The sequence below is a fragment of the Mixophyes fleayi genome, chromosome 7, assembly GCF_038048845.1.
Source record: "Mixophyes fleayi isolate aMixFle1 chromosome 7, aMixFle1.hap1, whole genome shotgun sequence".
In the NCBI taxonomy this organism is placed as follows: domain Eukaryota; kingdom Metazoa; phylum Chordata; class Amphibia; order Anura; family Limnodynastidae; genus Mixophyes; species Mixophyes fleayi.
Window position 1 is genome coordinate 24,830,915 of NC_134408.1, and position 17,608 is coordinate 24,848,522.

At 41.4% G+C, this 17,608-nt stretch overlaps 1 long non-coding RNA gene across 2 annotated transcripts in view; it reads left to right on the forward strand.

Annotated features, from left to right (window-relative positions):
• LOC142097521 (uncharacterized) overlaps positions 1 to 17,608 on the forward strand; it is a 193,099-nt gene that overhangs the window by 35,848 nt on the left and 139,643 nt on the right. Inside the window, exons 2-3 of one of the 2 annotated variants that reach the window (XR_012678197.1) lie at positions 4,100 to 4,205; positions 15,114 to 15,209. This is a non-coding gene — a long non-coding RNA (uncharacterized LOC142097521). Of the gene's footprint in view, positions 1 to 4,099; positions 4,206 to 14,380; positions 14,470 to 15,113; positions 15,210 to 17,608 lie in introns of those variants that run through there. The other variant, XR_012678196.1, reaches the window with a different exon arrangement.

Sequence of the window (17,608 nt, forward strand, 5' to 3'; positions counted from 1 at the left end):
TGCAACTTTTGGTTGATCTGAGACAAAATTTTTGGGTTGTTATTCAAACTGAATGAAACAGATGGACTGAAACCCTACAAGCATTTGCAATGCCACTGTTTAGAGCAGAAGAAATAGATGGCTTAACTTGTTTCGTCATCTTACAGTAAAAATATATTGCCCCTATAGGCCATTTAACTGTTCCAGCACAGGCCACCCGCTGCAAATATCTAAATTTAAACTTTTTACAAAGAAAAAAAGACCAATTATTGATACCATGAGTCCTTCACGTCACTAACAAATTGGAAGTATAGTTAATTACTAGGTACTTGTAAATTATTGATAAGTGCTGTACAGATTATAATTGCTTCTTAGTGAGGTCTGGTAGGAACTTGGCCAAAGCACTAAAGTCAGGGGTATGTTCTCTGCAGTACCTATTGTCCCTAAGAATAACACCACCTGTGTGTTGACCATGATCAGTAGCAGTGTACATCTAACTGTGCTGGTTCTACACCCAGGCAAGTATCCAGATGAATAAAACACAGTTACATAGTTACATCAACAGCAAACAAAGATAGTACTTTAAGCAATAGAACTCTTAACCATATTGCAGAATTGTAACAAGACAAACACTGTACACAAGCACACACTATACCGAGTTCTCTGGTGCCCTTTTCTGGATTCCTGATCTGACAATTGATCCAACAAATGCTGCCTGTAAGGCAGAGATCTGGCTTTCTTGTCACTGGACACACAGGTTTACAAGATCCCAGGGATTCTTGCAGAAGGAAAAAGACTAGTGCTGCCCCGATTTCGCCAGTCCGGACTCTCAGCTCCCTTGAATAGTCCTGCGCGATTTTCTGCTCCCTTTTATCTCAACCTGCTTCCCTTCCCTCCCTGTCCATCCAGCTCCATGATCTTGCTGGATTGGCCCTCTTGCCTTACTAATTCCTGGAGACTGCGTTATGCGGTACCCATATGGGATGAGAAGACCTGCTTCCTGAACTTCCTCCTGTTGTTTTTATTTCCTACTAGGTCAGGACACTCTTACAGGGGGATTTATATTGGGACTACTAGGGACAGTCAGGAAGGTCATGGTGGTTGTCACTACTGACCGCTTTAGCTGGCTTCCTACTAGAGACAGAAGCATCACTAGCAACACACAAGACCAAGCCAAGCCGGCTGGAAACAACATCCTCTGCATTGCTAGGGGACATTGTTTCTCCGGAGGTAAAGAATTGCTGCAAAGTTCTGATGGTAACTTGAATCTTTTCTTCAAGTCTGGTTGATGCTGTACACCTGGTAATTATAGTCTGGCAGCTTGAGTCTGCTTTTCTGGCCTGGCTGATGCTGGCATAGCTCCTGAAGATTGTAGTCTGGCAGCTTGAGTCAGCTTTTCTGGCCTGGCTGATGCTGGCATAGCTCCTGAAGATTGTAGTCTGGCAGCTTGAGTCTGCTTTTCTGGCCTGGCTGATGCTGGCATAGCTCCTGAAGATTGTAGTCTGGCAGCTTGACTCAGCTTTTCTGGCCTGGGTTATGCTGGCATAGCTCCTGAAGATTGTAGTCTGGCAGCTTGACTCAGCTTTTCTGGCCTGGCTGATGCTGGCATAGCTCCTAAAGATAGTAGTTTGGCAGCTTGAGTCAGCTTTTCTGGCCTGGGTTATGCTGGCATAGCTCCTGAAGATAGTAGTCTGGCAGCTTGACTCAGCTTTTCTGGCCTGGCTGATGCTGGCATAGCTCCTAAAGATAGTAGTCTGGCAGCTTGAGTCAGCTTTTCTGGCCTGGGTTATGCTGGCATAGCTCCTAAAGATAGTAGTTTGGCAGCTTGAGTCTGCTTTTCTGGCCTGGGTTATGCTGGCATAGCTCCTAAAGATAGTAGTTTGGCAGCTTGAGTCTGCTTTTCTGGCCTGGGTTATGCTGGCATAGCTCCTGAAGATAGTAGTTTGGCAGCTTGACTCCGGGTGATGGGAGTGACAAATTTCGTCTTCATCCCTTGGACAAATTCATTCTCGGGTCTACTTGACAGCTTAAGAAATACCTTCACCATGGACATTTTTCTCTGGAATCCATCTGTCACTGCAACTTTGGTAGTGTGATATATTTTACCCATTCTGTCCTGGGCAAATCATGTAGTTTACAGGTCATCTTAAACACTTGCAAATGTCCATTAATATCTCCAACACCATCCACAAACTTGCAACTTTGACAAGGGCCAAATTGTGATGGCTAGATGACTGGGTCAGAACAATTCCAAAACAGCAGGTCTTGTGGGGTGTTCCCGGTATGCAATGGTTTGTACCTACCAAAAACAGTCCAAGGAAGAACAACCGGTCAAACGGTGACATGGTCATGGGGGCCCAAGGCTCATTGATGCATGGGGAGCAAAGGCTAGCCCATCTGCTCCAATCCCACAGAAGAGCTACTGTAGTACAACTTGTTGAAAAAGTTAATGCTGGCTATGACAGAAAAGTGTCAGAACACTGTGCATCGCAGCTTGCTGCAAATGGGGCTACATAGCCACAGACTGGTCAGAGTACCCATGCTGACCCCTGTCCACAGCCGAAAGAGCCTACAATGAGCACATGAGCGCCAGAACTGGAATATGGAGCAATGGAAGAGGTGTGTGTGCATCATTTGCCTGAGGAAGAGAAGGCACCATTATGAACTATGGGAAGAAAACAAGCCGGCGGAGGCAGTGTGATGCTCTGGGCATTGTTCTGCTGGGAAACCTTGGGTCCTGGCTTTTATGGGGATGTTACTTTGACATGTATGACCTACCTAAACATTGCAGACCAATTACATCCCTTCATGGCAATGGTATTCCCTGATGGCAGTGGCCTTTTTCAGCAGGATAATGCGCCCTGGCACACTGCAAAAAAATTGTTCAGAATTGTTTGAAGAACATGACAGAGAGTTCAAGGTGTTAACTTGACTTTCAATTTCCCCAGATCTCAATCCAATCAAGCATCTATGGGATGTGCTGGAAAAAAAAGTCAGCCATAGAAGACCCACCTCGTAATTTACAGGACTTAAAGGAACTGCTGCTAACGTCTTGGTGTGAGATACTACAGGACATCTTTGTAGGTCTTGTGGAGTCCATGCCTTGACGGTTAGTGGTGGTTTTAATGGCAGTGGTGCACGGAGGATTGTCGGGGGGGGTTCCCCCCGCCGACCCCAAAACCCCCCCCCCAAAAAAAAAACCGAGAGAGTGCTGCTGCGCATGCGCAGCAGCTCCGTTCCGCCAGCGCTGTCCTATACAGCAGCCGCGGCGCTGTCTAAGAAGCATCTGCGGCGGTGCTGTATACAATACAATGCAATGGTTATACGGTATACAATACAGCACCGCCGCGGATGCTTCTTTGACAGCGCCGCGGCTGCTGTATAGGACAGTGGCCACTTAGTTAACGCAGGGGGGGGGTTTCTAGAGACTCAGAAACCCCCCCTGCGTGCGCCACTGAATGGGGTTTTTTTAAACAAGAAAACAAATGTGTTATCTATACTAAATGTTCTGCCAAGTTTTATTTGCATGTGAGAAGAAGACAATAGTCAAATTCTTTGTCTCTATATATCTGACTTGGTTTTTTTTTTTAAAGATAATCCTTTGTAGTTGCTGTGCAAGCTATCTTTATTATGTATTATGCAAGTTTTCTTTTTACAATGTAGGTTAAAGTTTAAGAATGTACTACTAATATTTCCAGATAACCTCTACATTACAGGTTCAGATGGGAGTTTATCTTAAGATAGCATGAATTTTCTATGCTAGATTGCTTCATGTACTTTACTTTTAATAAAGAAACCCAGGGCCATCTTTTCCATTGGGCATGATGGGCAGCTGCCCGGGGGCCCCACGGGCAAGGGGGCCCCATAGGCACGGCTCTTAATGAGAATAAATAATCCTGCAAAAGAAAAAAACCTGCAAAAAAAACCTTCAAGGGTCACTGAGCAAGTACATCTATCTATCTCTATCTATCGATATCTATATCTGTATCTGTATACATCTATATATCTATATCTATATCTAGGGGCCCCGGTGCACTGCTTTGCCTGGGGGCCCATAATGGTGTTAAGATGGCCCTGAAGAAACCCTCTGATCATTCAACATTCCACATATCTCAACTAGGTAATTTCCGCAACAATTGGTGTGAGAAGTGGGATGCAAAAAGATTGGAGTGGAAAAAGAACCTGTACAATGAACCATAATCATTCAAACCCAGGTGTGCCACAAGGTGAGGGTTAATTTTCTCTATAGCTTTTTCCTTTAATGAATGATCAAAGTGTTCATTGTAATGTGGTTACTACACCCTGAAAACATATATTTGTTTAGAATATTTTATTTTGATAGGTCAAAAAGATAGCATAACAATACATTAATAAATCCAAACAAATGAGAATAGATCTTTTTACATAAAAGTCATAAACTGTGAAGTAGAGAGAAGAACAGCATAAACTGTCAATGTATATTTTTAATCCTCTTTGTTCAGCATTTTTTTTTATAATGTCATATATAATTATGTTTTGTTACATAAAGGCTAAAAAGTAATACTATAGATGATTTTTTTTATTTTTTTTTATAATCTGTTTTTATTGTTTCTTGAAGTCATACATACAAAATATATAACAGGTTTTTTGTGCATATAAAAATACAAGATTAACAATTCGATTCAACAATCTTGACTTACAATATTTTAGTTATATTTGCTCTGATATCAAAAAGTGCACAAGAAATTTGGCTTTAGCTGTTTTGTATCTAATTCTCAATCACATTTTTAAATGATAGGAATATAGGAGGGGTAGGATTAGTATGGTGGGCCGAGGTGGGGGGGGCAAGGGAGTGAAGCTCAGCTTGGAGTAACTTTTAGCTGCGTTAGAGATACCATAAGCAATATAATATTCGCTACTATAGATGATTTTTGTATAATGAATAGTATGAATTGAGGTGTCTCATTATGTTGATAGTGAATGCAGTGATCAGGTCTGAATTGGACTTGTCCCCATAGAACACTATGACAATCCGGAGGTGTAATCTTTATTTTTATATTTGTGTGAACAGGTCTCTATTTCAGGTCAGCAGAGGTTAACCAGGTCTGTCATGGGTCATGATTATAAATTAATATATAAGCGATCTGGGTAGATTCTAGGGAATAGAAGACCACACGTTCTGGAAAGACAAGGATACAAAGGTTATACTTTTATATTTCATCTCTTATCAGTAGACCCTGAATTCTGGCTTGTCTGGGATACATGCCATGAGTTGGGTAATTCTTCTGCTCTCACTTTGTTTCTTAATAATTCTCACAGTGCACATGCAGGAGTGAATTGAGAATTACAAGATGGGGACAGATTCCAGTCACCTAAGACACCAGCAGGATATATGTCTATACACTATGGAAAAGAAACTTTCATTGACACGTGGGATTGGCACAACAAGCAATCTGCACAATAGAAAGCATATGGCGAGTGGCTTAAAGGAACTACTAAGAGAACGGAAGAGTCAAGGTGGTAAATGTATCAAGCTATGAGTTTCAGGCGCGTTTGAAGAGTGGAGATGTTGCCTATAGCAACCAATCAGAGTCTAGTTATCATTTATTTAGTACATTCTACAAAATGACAGCTAGAATCTGATTGGTTACTATTAGAGATGCTTAGGTTCGGTTTCCCGAGAACCGAACACAACCGAATTTAGGGGATCCGAGTACCCCATCGCGCTTTTTCAGATTTGAAAACGAGGCAAAATGTCATTGTGACGTCGTCGGATCTCGGATCTCGCGAGTTTTGGAATCCTTTTTAAGATCCAGCACAGCGGGGTGTGGGAGGGAGGGTGGACCCCCATTTTTCTTTTCTGCCACTGCTGTGTGCCAATGTGCCCTAGATGTGCTAGGAACTGCCGTGTGTTGGTGTCATTGGTCTGTTGCTTAGCATCCAGCCAGGTCGCTGCAGTCTTTGTTTGAAAGTGTATGAAAATAATATCATGACCTGTGAGGTGGTCAAAATTGACTGCAAATGACTTGAAATTAGTGTTATTGAGGTTAATAATAACGTAGGAACAAAAAAAGAGCAAAATTATGTGATTTTAGCATATTTTAGGATTTTTTCTAAAAAATCCAAAACCAAAACACGAGGGCGGTTTTGCCAAAACCTAAACACGAAGCTAATCCAGATCCAAAACCAAAACCAATTCACGGGGGTCAGTGAGCATCTCTAGTTGCTATAGGCAAAATCTCTACTTTTCAAACCCGCCGGAAACTCGCAGCTTGATACGTTTACCCCTAGATGTGGGAACTTAGACAACAGTTTTATAAAGGATAAAAAGAGAAACTCTACAAACAGACTAATGAAATGAAAGAAAACACAGCCCATTACTCTACCACAATCTTTATAACCTACACGCCCAACATCCACCATAACCACTGTATATCCAGTTTTAAAGGAATATACATAGTCAAACACTTGACAGGTAGCAGGACAAGCCTCATCATCCAGTACTGCATAAATTGTCACACAACAATTACAATGTAAGTGCAGACTTCACCCCTGACTGCACTTATCTCATCTACCATACAATAATCAAATAATACTTGGTTCACCACACACATAGACAAAGACACCAGATACGTCCTTCACTTCATTACCTTGCTACCACAATCCACCTTCATTCACTTCCCCACCTAGTTGAATATTAGGTGTACATACATTAAAAATACCACCTTCTCATCTAACAACAAGGAGAATTTCCCCAACCAGGAGACAATCCACCTCAAATAGTTTAGGTCCCATGGTCATTTACGGATCTTTTGCAAATAGATAGAGGGCTGCCTATCAGGGTGGAAAAGTTGGTATAGAAATGGAAGTTATATTCGGTGTTACAGCTCCCCCTTGGTGATTCATTTATTGATTGCTGAAAACAGCACTGAAAGATTTTGTAGAAGGGCATATTGGCCCACAACTTATCTAGTAAAAGATCATTTGACTGCAGAAGTGAGTTCTTAAATGCAGTAAAACAAAAAACATTCCTGCAAGGGCAAATTGGTCTAGGATAAAAGCTTGCTAACAGGAAAAGGAGAGTCAGTAGCAGATTATTTTGAGAGATTTCAAGAAATCTTTGTAAAGCTAGGTACACACTACAGGGTTTTCGTACAATAATCGGCTAAACCAGCCGACATACAACCGCTCGTTCAAAAGTCGGGTCAGTGTGTGTAGTCACACGATGGTCAAAAGTCTGTCCAAATGGACGATTGTCGTCTCATTTGGTTGGTTGTACCGTTAAGTATTTTCGTTCCAATCTCGTTTCCGTTGTGTAGTGTGTATAAACTTCCGACCGATCCGCGACAATCCTCCGATACTTCCTCGACCTGGGGGGCGTGTGTAAGTAAATTTGTGATATCTGTACCAGTCCCACGTGACTGTAAAAAGTCTCTAAAGGGACGTCCGCTCTTCCCTTTATCGTCTTAAACAAGGCTAGTGTGTATGCAGCCCATGGACCATCGATCGCATGTAAAATCGATCAGCGTAAAAAGTTGGTGGAAAATTCTGTAGTGTGTACCCAGCTTTAGACCCTCAGGAATGGAATACCTGCTGAATCAGGTCCCTGAAGCTTAAAACTCTTGCTGTGGTTCGACAGGGGATACATGTTAATGAGCAGGCGCGGGCTGGAGAGGGATGGCCGGGGGGCACATGGGCGGCCGCATCATATTACAGGGGATGCGGCCGCGTCATTGATGACACCGCCGCATCCCCTGTCATGTGATGCGGCCGCCTGTGCGCTGACGCGGCCGCATCTGATGACATCGGATGCGGCCGCGGGGGGAGAAACTGTTTTTTGCATCGGGGGGGGCGGCCGGCCGCCCTACCCCCCGGCCTTAATAGGCGTCTAACCCAGCGGCCAGCCCGCCACTGTTAATGAGAATGTAAATATCGCCACTCAGTACATGAAAACATAAGAGTCTAAAAAGGCAGCTCCTAAAACGAGACCCGTGGATCTGCTGGTGCAAAGTCTTTCCATGCAGATTAGTGGAGGAATAGAGGCAAAGACAAGTCCTTTACAGAGTTTGCTATACTTGCAGAAAAGCAGATCATTAGAAAGCACAATGTCCTAGCCAACAACAGCACCGACTAGCTAGTGCTCCACTAAGTACATAGATTTCTCAGGTTCTCTACTGCAATGTCTAATACATCAACGCTATTCTATCTGTCCTGAAAGCCTCACATTTTTATTTTCTCCTTTTAACAGATGAAACCATTACAGTAATGGGTGTTTTTAATCAGCCTTTATCTCAATCTATATTAACAAAAATCACAAGCATTAGTAGACCATGTAATTATTTTATGGTGATATCCAAGACTAAACATTTTCCAAATGTCTGACAAATGCTTGAGCTTCCTTCGGACAGTCAGAACACTTTGTCGCTGCAGAGTTAAACATTCTTGAGGTTGCAGGGTAAGTTAGAGTAAAATGTATTTCTTTCTTAATTAAATGACAGCACAGGGAAGAAAAGTGTTTCCTCTGAGATAAAGCAACTTCCTAGTCTTGGAACATCAATAATTTATAATTCTTCACTTCAGCTTGGCCTAGGATTTTATAGGCTCCCAATATTTTTACTTATTCAAAAATGTTAGTATGACCGTTCTTACAATCAGAATATAATGGGACAATTTTATATACTCTCTCTTCTTGAATAAGTAACAACACTTAATTTAGTCCTAAATGTTCAGGGATTTCGCTTGAAATTAATTGTAAATACTCCACATTAGTTACCATTTCATGGAATTTTATTATTATTTTGCCTTGACCTTTTTTCCAAATCTCCCACTTTATCTTGCATTTTTTGATTGAATGTCCACATTCAGATAGTATTTCTTTTAGAATACAAGACTCATCTTTAGTGATATCCAAAGCCTGTTCAACAGTATCTAATTGAGTGTTATAAAGAGGCAAAGGGCCTGCTGCTGATTTGGATGCATACTCGTTTGCATATTGTGAGCTAATGACCCATGGGCACAGAGCTCGTAAAGAGAGTGAAGAAAAGAAGACTCAACTTACCAGCAATCCAGCACAGGTAAGTTCTCCTTTCTTTCAGTGTCCCCCAGCACCGGTGACAGCGAATTGAAAACTATATACTGCCAACCAATCAGTGGAAAAGATGGTAAGCCAGTCAGGGCTCACCTCTGGCCAATTAGATGTTTGGCGCTGCGGCGAGCCAATTGGTGCTCACCACAACACCTCTCCACGCCCACTTGATGGCTATTATATAGCCCTGAATGGGGGTTCCAGAGAGAAGATGCCAAGATCAAAGAAGAAGCCTGCGGAGAGAAAAAGAGAAGAAACAGAGGCGAGGACAAGAAAGAAGAAGATGTCGGGATGAAGCCAGAAGACCCACGGGGAAGATTAAAGATGGCGACTGACAGCACAGAACTGAAGAACTGTGCAGCTGACACCTGATGACGTTTCACAAAGGAAATGTTTGGACAGATAGTTATGCTATGACAGCAACATTTTCTGGAGTTTTGTAAAATAACATATATACTCTGGCCTTACCATGAACTGGTTTCTAATGTCTTATTTATGTTCAGCTTGGATGCAGGTTTTAATGATATAAATATCACAAGGAGTGAGGAAAAGTGGAAGCAGCCCTCCCTAAACTGATTGCTCACATGGAGTGCGGAGGGAGGGCAATGAAGTAGGACCAAGGGTAAATTTTCTCTGTAAGGTGTGGTCTGCAGCCCAGTGCACAATTCCAGATAAAGTAATACAAACTATACAGGGACTACAGGACCCATGAACAAAAATGAGGCCCAAAAGTTCACGTTAATGGTTCTGAAGAACGTTTATACCCACTCTGAGTCTGACGTTGAGACCCATCTATAAGTTTAGATTAAAAAAAAGACTAATGTTAGTTGGGGCTCTGAATTGTATTCATGGCAACCAAGCAGGCCTGCCTGCAACATCATGGCTTATGGGATGTGAGGCTTGGAACTCCTTTGCAACTGGGTGTAATGGAAAAGGACAATTCCCTGCAGCTTGTGGCAACCTAAAGAAGTTAAAAGCCAATGGGCTTCTGTACCAAACTAATTACAGGAGCCCAGAGGAACAACCCCTGGAGAAGTAACTCCTGGCTGCTTATACAGTCTCTATAGCTCTACAGCATGTGGAACTCACCAGAGGAATAAAACCAAAGGAATAACACACTTCACAGTTCATAATACCTTTTGATGGGTGAGTCAAAGTATAAGGGGCAAATGTATCATCCTCCGATTTCTGCAAGGTGCCGGAAATCGGCGACTTTGCAGTGAAAATTTGCCTTTACAAGTCATCGATGCTTTAAATTATCACTATAAAGTCGCCGATTTCTGGAAACTTGCAGAAATCGGAGGATGATACATTTACCCCTAAGAGTGACTTGTTACAAAATACTTTGACCTTGAATCATACTTTCAAGACATTAATAAACAGTTAGCCAGATTGGTCAATATCCCTTCTGATCAACGAGATGTGGCTGAGTGCATACTCCAGCCTTCCCCAGAGAAGAAGAAACCACCTTTCGAGCAGCTCAATGATGATGACAAAGAAAAGATGTGATTCGCTGATGGGTCAGCCTTGGTGAGGTTTAAAAGTCACCACTGAATAACTAACACCTACTGTCTGCTCTCAGGGACTATGAACCATGAGTCTGATCAGGTTGAGTCCAACCAATATGTTGAACAAAATTCCACAGTAATGGTACTTCAAGATAAACAAGAAGACCCCACTTAGATTAATGCAGACAGGCTGTGTTTAAAGGCCTTATTACCTGGATGCCGACCTGAAAAATGCCCGCTGGATTATGCACGGATAGTCCATTTGGTATTTGAAGAAATTACAGGTGGGCCATATAAATACTCACTAACTCCTGATCACAGATGTTGACAACCCCAACCAAACAGCCGACCAACTGAGCCAAAGTGGATGTGGCTGCTTTGGTAAGCCCTTTGTTGATAAAACTTGGAACCTGAGCCCACATCCAATATGGGCAAAGAGGAAAAAAGCATGAATGGGCACAACAACATGGGATCTCAGTGACAATAGACAATATAAAGACTGTAACCATGTACTGCCCCACCTGTGGTGAGACCAAGAAATGACCAGTGGAGACAGAGACACCTGACCCAAACAGTTGTGGCAGATGGATTTTTTGGGAACATTCCTAAATGAAAGGCAAGATTCCAAGTAAAATTAATTTTGCACAGTAAACTGGGGAGAAGGCTAGAAAGGAGGGTGGAGATAGTCCCAAAATATTTTTTTATGGAAGGAACGACACAGCAGGCATAGGTTGGGACATTAGTACAGTTAGTCATCAGAGGACATGGAACTACAGGAAGAGGTAAAGTAGTCTTTGCCTTAATAGAAGAACAGAAGAGGCAGATTGGAGTGCCAAGTGGTTGCGAATGCCACACAGTCTGAAAAGGAAGTGACTTTGAAAGCAGACGCAGACCTGACCATCCCAAAAGGGAGCGTCTTAATGACTTATAGCGTACTTCAAACAAATTTTGTAGAGGTACCATGGCAGGGGGCGGAAAAGTTTCAGGTGAGAGGTAAATTGTAGATAGCCTTTGTATCGTGACAAATAGCAGCTTTCAGGGAGAGATAGTGCTAGACAAGCAAATGGAAAATTAACATGTAATTATAGCAGTAAATGCTCTATGACTAGATCATTTAGCCCACTAAGTCATTTTACCTTTGCAGTCTGGTTGGACCAATATGCAATATGTAGCACAACCTCATGTATCAAGCTCCCATTGTCCTATAGACTGTAGGCTTGTGAGCAGGGCCCTCTTACCTCTCTATCTGTCTGTATTACCCAGTATTATTTCATTACTGTGTTTGTTCCCAATTGTTAAGCGCTAAGGAATATGCTAGCACTATATGAATAAATGTTAATACTACTACTACTACTACTAATAATAATACTAATCATAATATATCTTCTCTCCAAAGGAGTAAGATCAGTTCTTGGTAAAGCAACGCAACTCTTGCACACTTCAGCAAACCTCTACACATACAAAACTATTCACACCTTGAAACTGCTGACAAACATAAGTGAACGCATCTTTCTTAATTTAATCTGTGTACTACACAGTCATCATAATTCTACATCATAATGAAGGAATTTTAGCTATAATAGAGACTTAAATCTAAACTACAGCCTGAAAACATAACACATAATGGCTTCTTGATCTGCATCTGATTCAAATTCTTAAAACAAGTTAGTTACATGCAGAACACATCACTTCATGATGTCTCAACAAAGCACAAACTAAGATAAGTACATAGTAATTACTTGTTGTCTTTAAGAAAAAAAACACACTTTTCATGACTGACACAAATTCATAGTAATATACACCCTGTATACATAAATGCTTGAAAAAAACCACAGAGTAATAACAGGTTATAATCAAAGGCATCTCTAAACAGGATTCCAGTTTTGGGGCCCACTCCTCCAATCTTTACAGTAACCTGCACACATCATACCAGCAGTGTTTTTACATGGCTATACCAACGGTAACCCCATAAACTGCAATATGGTCAGGGGCGGGCTGAGCCGGGGGGCAGAGGCCCCCGGGCCGCTCAATCTAACCCCTGTTTGTGCCGGCCGTCCCCTCCGTGGATGCAATATTATAGCGGCGCACAGGCGGCCGCGTCACATGACACACGATGCGGACGCGTCAGCGCACAGTCGGCCGCATCAATGACGCGGCCGCATCGCGTGTCATGTGATGCAGCCGCCTGTTTGCCCCCCGGGCTGAAATTTGCCAGCCCGCCCCTGATTATGGTGATGCTTCTTTCTACTGCACAATAGACCTCTCTTTAACACGTTAAACTTAATACTGTAATCATGAAAGAGAGACACCGACACCAATATAAATTTGGCAAATAAGGTCACAGATTTAATTCAAATTTAAATGGTGGTGGAAAAAGCAAATTGCGAGTTCAGTTAAACAGAACAATACTAAACCAAACAAGTGGATGGCCATCTAGCCCGGAATCCACTAAACCAAGGATATGATCCATAACTGAATGGCCTGCGCTTAATCTTACGTCAGACATACTACACCCTCTCTAGACTCACAAAGACGTACCCACTCAAAACAGGTCAAGGAGTACCACACATAAAAGGACCAAGAGCCACTTTTACTTCGAAAGGGACCGTGACCTGCGGCCAATCAACAAAAGTGCTTTGTATAAGCCGTGGACCGCAATGCTTTCCTGCAAACTGTGCCTCGTCTGTAAGGAGAAAGAGAAAATCACTAGTATTAGCATGTAACAAATCAACACGTCACGTTGCAAAACGAGGGTGGGATTTTGTGCAGCAAAAAAAGGCTGAATATCCAAGTGGGGAAATTGATATAGAGAATCCAAGGCTTCTCCACTACGGATCCTATTGGCTGATGCCAGAAAGCATACTAAAACTTTAACCCTTAATAGGTAAGTGCATTGTACATACACACAAACAAATTGCATTTAAGTTAGTTCAGCTTTAGGGGCTCTCTTGTCATATTCATTACACAAGCAGAGAAAAAGGTATGTCAGTTTTGCCTCAAATTGGTTAAACCAGCATTGTTGCCGTACTGATTATACCAGCAACGTTTCCATATTTATTATCCAATCATTTCTACCATATTGATTATAGAGACATTGGGCCTGAGTCATTAAGGAGAGCAAAACATAAAAAGGAGTAATTTTTCACTTGGGCAAAACCATCTTGCATTGGAGGGTGAGTTATATTTAAAATGTGGGGACTGATTTATAGTTAGGGTAGGGCATGTACTAGATCATCTTTAAATATCAATGTAAAAACAAAGCTATCAAGTATATGTGTGCTAGATGAAAAAACAGTCAGTATTTAGTTTATGTGCAAAATAATAAACTAATTTGCACCCCTTGCATTGTAACATGGTTTGTCCCTGAGAACATGATTTACTCCTTATATGTGCCCTACTGTCCTTAATGACTCAGGCCCATTATATATACTGTATACAGTTGTGTGTGTGTGTGTGTGTATATATATATATATATATATATATATATATATATATATATAAATATATATATATATATTCTATCTCACTCTTTCTGGAAGTGCAGTGTTCTTGGCAAGGAGTGTATATTTGACGTGGACATACAGTATATTTGCCATCTAGAGTATTGTATGCATAGCATTGGATAAATCTATATTTGTCATCCCTTCCCATTCAGAGAGATATCTAGGATAGGAATGAGAAGAAGAGCTGGGGTGACCTGATGATGTCATTTCTATCATCTAGTGGGCGGGGCAATGTATATGATGACAGTAATTATATCATCACGCCCCGTCCCAGTGGTGCTCATTAAGATGGGTGGGGCTTAATGATGCAATTTGTAGGCAGCTAAGTGGCCTAGAGAGAGAAGTGACAGCTCCCTCTGAAGGCTGGGAGGTCTCCCACTATTTCCTGAGTCTCCTGGACATTCTAGAATAGAAGGTAAAATGTGGGTAGACTATAATGAGTTTAAGGTTTATTCACATATATGTAAAATAACTTGATACATTTGTCTTAAGGGAAAGGTTTCTTTAATGTTAAAATGGACTGGAATGTGTTAAGATGTAAAATGTAAGAGAGACACATCGTGACCTTGATTTTAGTAGAATTCTGTCTATTTTTGTTCTGCAAATGCTCATTAGTGTCATAATATAGATTGTTTTGAGTTTTGTATCCTTGTATCCAATGCTGTTCATGTTCTCATCAAAAGTAATTACAAGTGCTGTTCTAAGCATAGTTTTCCTGTAGTACTGTAGTACGCATGCGTATATCAAATGTACACTTAATATCGACTCTGTAGTGTGCTATATCGGCAGCTGAAGTGTGTATATGGGGAGAGCCATTCCAATTGCAGGGGGAGTCCCTCTGTCTACAGGCATAATGTACTTTGCTGTCAATCAAAGACTCTGGTCTTTCACACTTTGATTTGTCTTATTAAATCCCCTCACTCTGGTCGATAAAACAGTGAGAAATGGTAGAAGGCACAAAAAACGTTGAGCAGCGCAGAAGAAAAGAGTGGGGGGGGGGCAAAAATGATAAAACTCGGCAATGCAAAGTATTTTTTTAATTTTGTCTTTTTATCTCAGTAGCGTCAGCATTCTATGGGGAGGGTTCAATTAGGCGCGAAGTTTCTTGGTGGACATTCCGAAGACTTAGGACAGAGATTTTGACACGTTATAGAGGTGCGAAAAAAAAAATGAGCAGAGATTTCTTCCGTAGTAACGGAGAAACTGCACAGCCGCGAGAATCATCGCAGCTAATTTAATTCCCCAACTATGTCTGGTTGTTTCTATGTCTCTGGACTATACGTATCCTTTAATCCATTACAATTTAACTTTGAAATCCTAAAATACTGCTCATTTGGCTTTGTTTTAAATTACATTTTGTGTAACTCATGACATCAGGGTTCATTTTTATTTCAAGCACCACAACAATGCATTTGGATTTTTATGTACATTGATGTATGTGTGCATGCTCTTATGGGGCCTGATTCATTAAAGAAAGTTAATCAAAAGTAAGTAAGGCAAAACCATGTTGCATTGGAGGGGGACAGGGGCGGGCTGGCCCGGAGGGCAGGGGGGCAGCGCTCAGTCAGACCGCTATTAGGGCCGGGGGGTAGGCCGGCCAGCCCGTCCCCCGGATGCAATATGCCCCATTTTCTGATGACATGATATGCGGGCGCGTCAGTGCACAGGCGGCTGCATCACATGACAGTCATCAATGACGCGGCCGCATCCCATTTCATGTGATGCGGCCGCCTGTGTGCGCCCCGGGCTCCCTCTCCCAGACCACGCCTAGAGGGGGAGGTAAATTTAAAATGTGATGGCAGATTTATAGTAGGGGTAGGGCATGTCCTAGATCAAATTTAGATTTCAGTATACAAATAAGCTACCAAGTATTTGTGTACTAAATGAAAATCAGACAGTATTTTCCTAAAATAAATATTTTTAAAATAAAATAATAAACTAATTTGCACCCCTTGCATTGCAACATGGTATGTCCAGAAAACTTGAGTAAGAAAACGTACTCATTTTTTTACTTAACTTTCCTTAATGAATCAGGCCCATCACTACTTCCATATTAATACCATTGGCCTATCGCTAGCACTTCTGCCCACGGACACCTCATAAACACCTGGCCCTAGGACAGTGGCGGAATGTCCATTGGTGCCGCAGGGGCAGTGCACCAGGGCCCATGGAGATAATGGGGCCCACTGCACCGCAGAAGCAGAGGATAGGAACTAGGAAGCTGTGGGCCCCAGTTCCCTCCTCCCCGCTTCACTGCATCGAGGCCCACTGCTCGCTAGTTATGCCTCTGCCCTAGGGTACAGTCTAGGTTACCTGATCAGTAATCTGACCCTGATGCTTACAAGCGTACACACACTATAATACACATAGAAATAAACTGACGAACTTTGCCCACATTTATAATAAAATTTATAGAAGAAGACAGATACGCACAGTTGAGCATAAGCATGTGCACGAACAATAGCACAGACACATAAATGTGTCACATTGACAAACAAGGCGAGACCTAGTCCTTCAGGTTATGCTAACTCGTTCAATAACCATTTCACACCAAACAATGGTCAGTTTTACATTTGCTTGTCAAGCATAAATATAAAATGCACACTTTAAGAAGATAAATGGGATTTGGCAATCCCTTCATTATATATGGAGACGCCACATTCTAAATCTTTTCGTAGATGTCTAATGGGTTCTGAAATAGGACAAAAACCTGAAAGAGCAAAGCAGTTATCTCATTGTGAGATCACTTTCCCTGTAACTGTGAATCCACCAATCTGTATGCTTGTTTTACCATAGAGACTTGCTAGCCAATCACACAAGCTCTCTTTGGAAGGCTATGAGAAAGAGAAGCACCACCCTCCTAAGTAATGGCAGCTCTCTGTGAGAGAGGAGGCAGCATGCTAGACAGACTAAGTTACGCATAAAACATCAGATATTTCACATATATTATTTAGCTGACTAATTCATAACCTTTCATATATATATATATTAATGTCCAAAAGCAGGTTTACTTGCAATTTAATATTCTTTTGCACAATTATATAATTTTCTAAAAGTCATATTCTAATAAAAACACTATATTTTACCAGTAATCAGCAATATAATTAAACTCTAGTAAATGTTATTATTATTATAATTAATATTATTATTATTAAGAATATTATCTTTTATTTATATGCTCCACAAAATGTCCGCAGCGCTGTACATGACATATACAGTAGTATACAATATACAGACAGCAGTGATCCATAATACATTACTTAATACATTATTAAACTCAACATAATTATACAAAGACCAGAAAATAGTTTTGATGACTTAACTGCCTTTCAGTTCTGAAGTGTGAAATTGAGGAAACTTGGGGTATATTTACTAAACTGCGGGTTTGAAAAAGTGGAGATCTTGCCTATAGCAACCAATCAGATTCTAGTTATCATTTATTCAGTACATTCTAAAAAATGACAGCTAGAATCTGATTGGTTGCTATAGGCAACATCTCCACTTTTTCAAGCATAGAGTTTAGTAAATATACCCATTGGTGTTGGCCTGAAGTC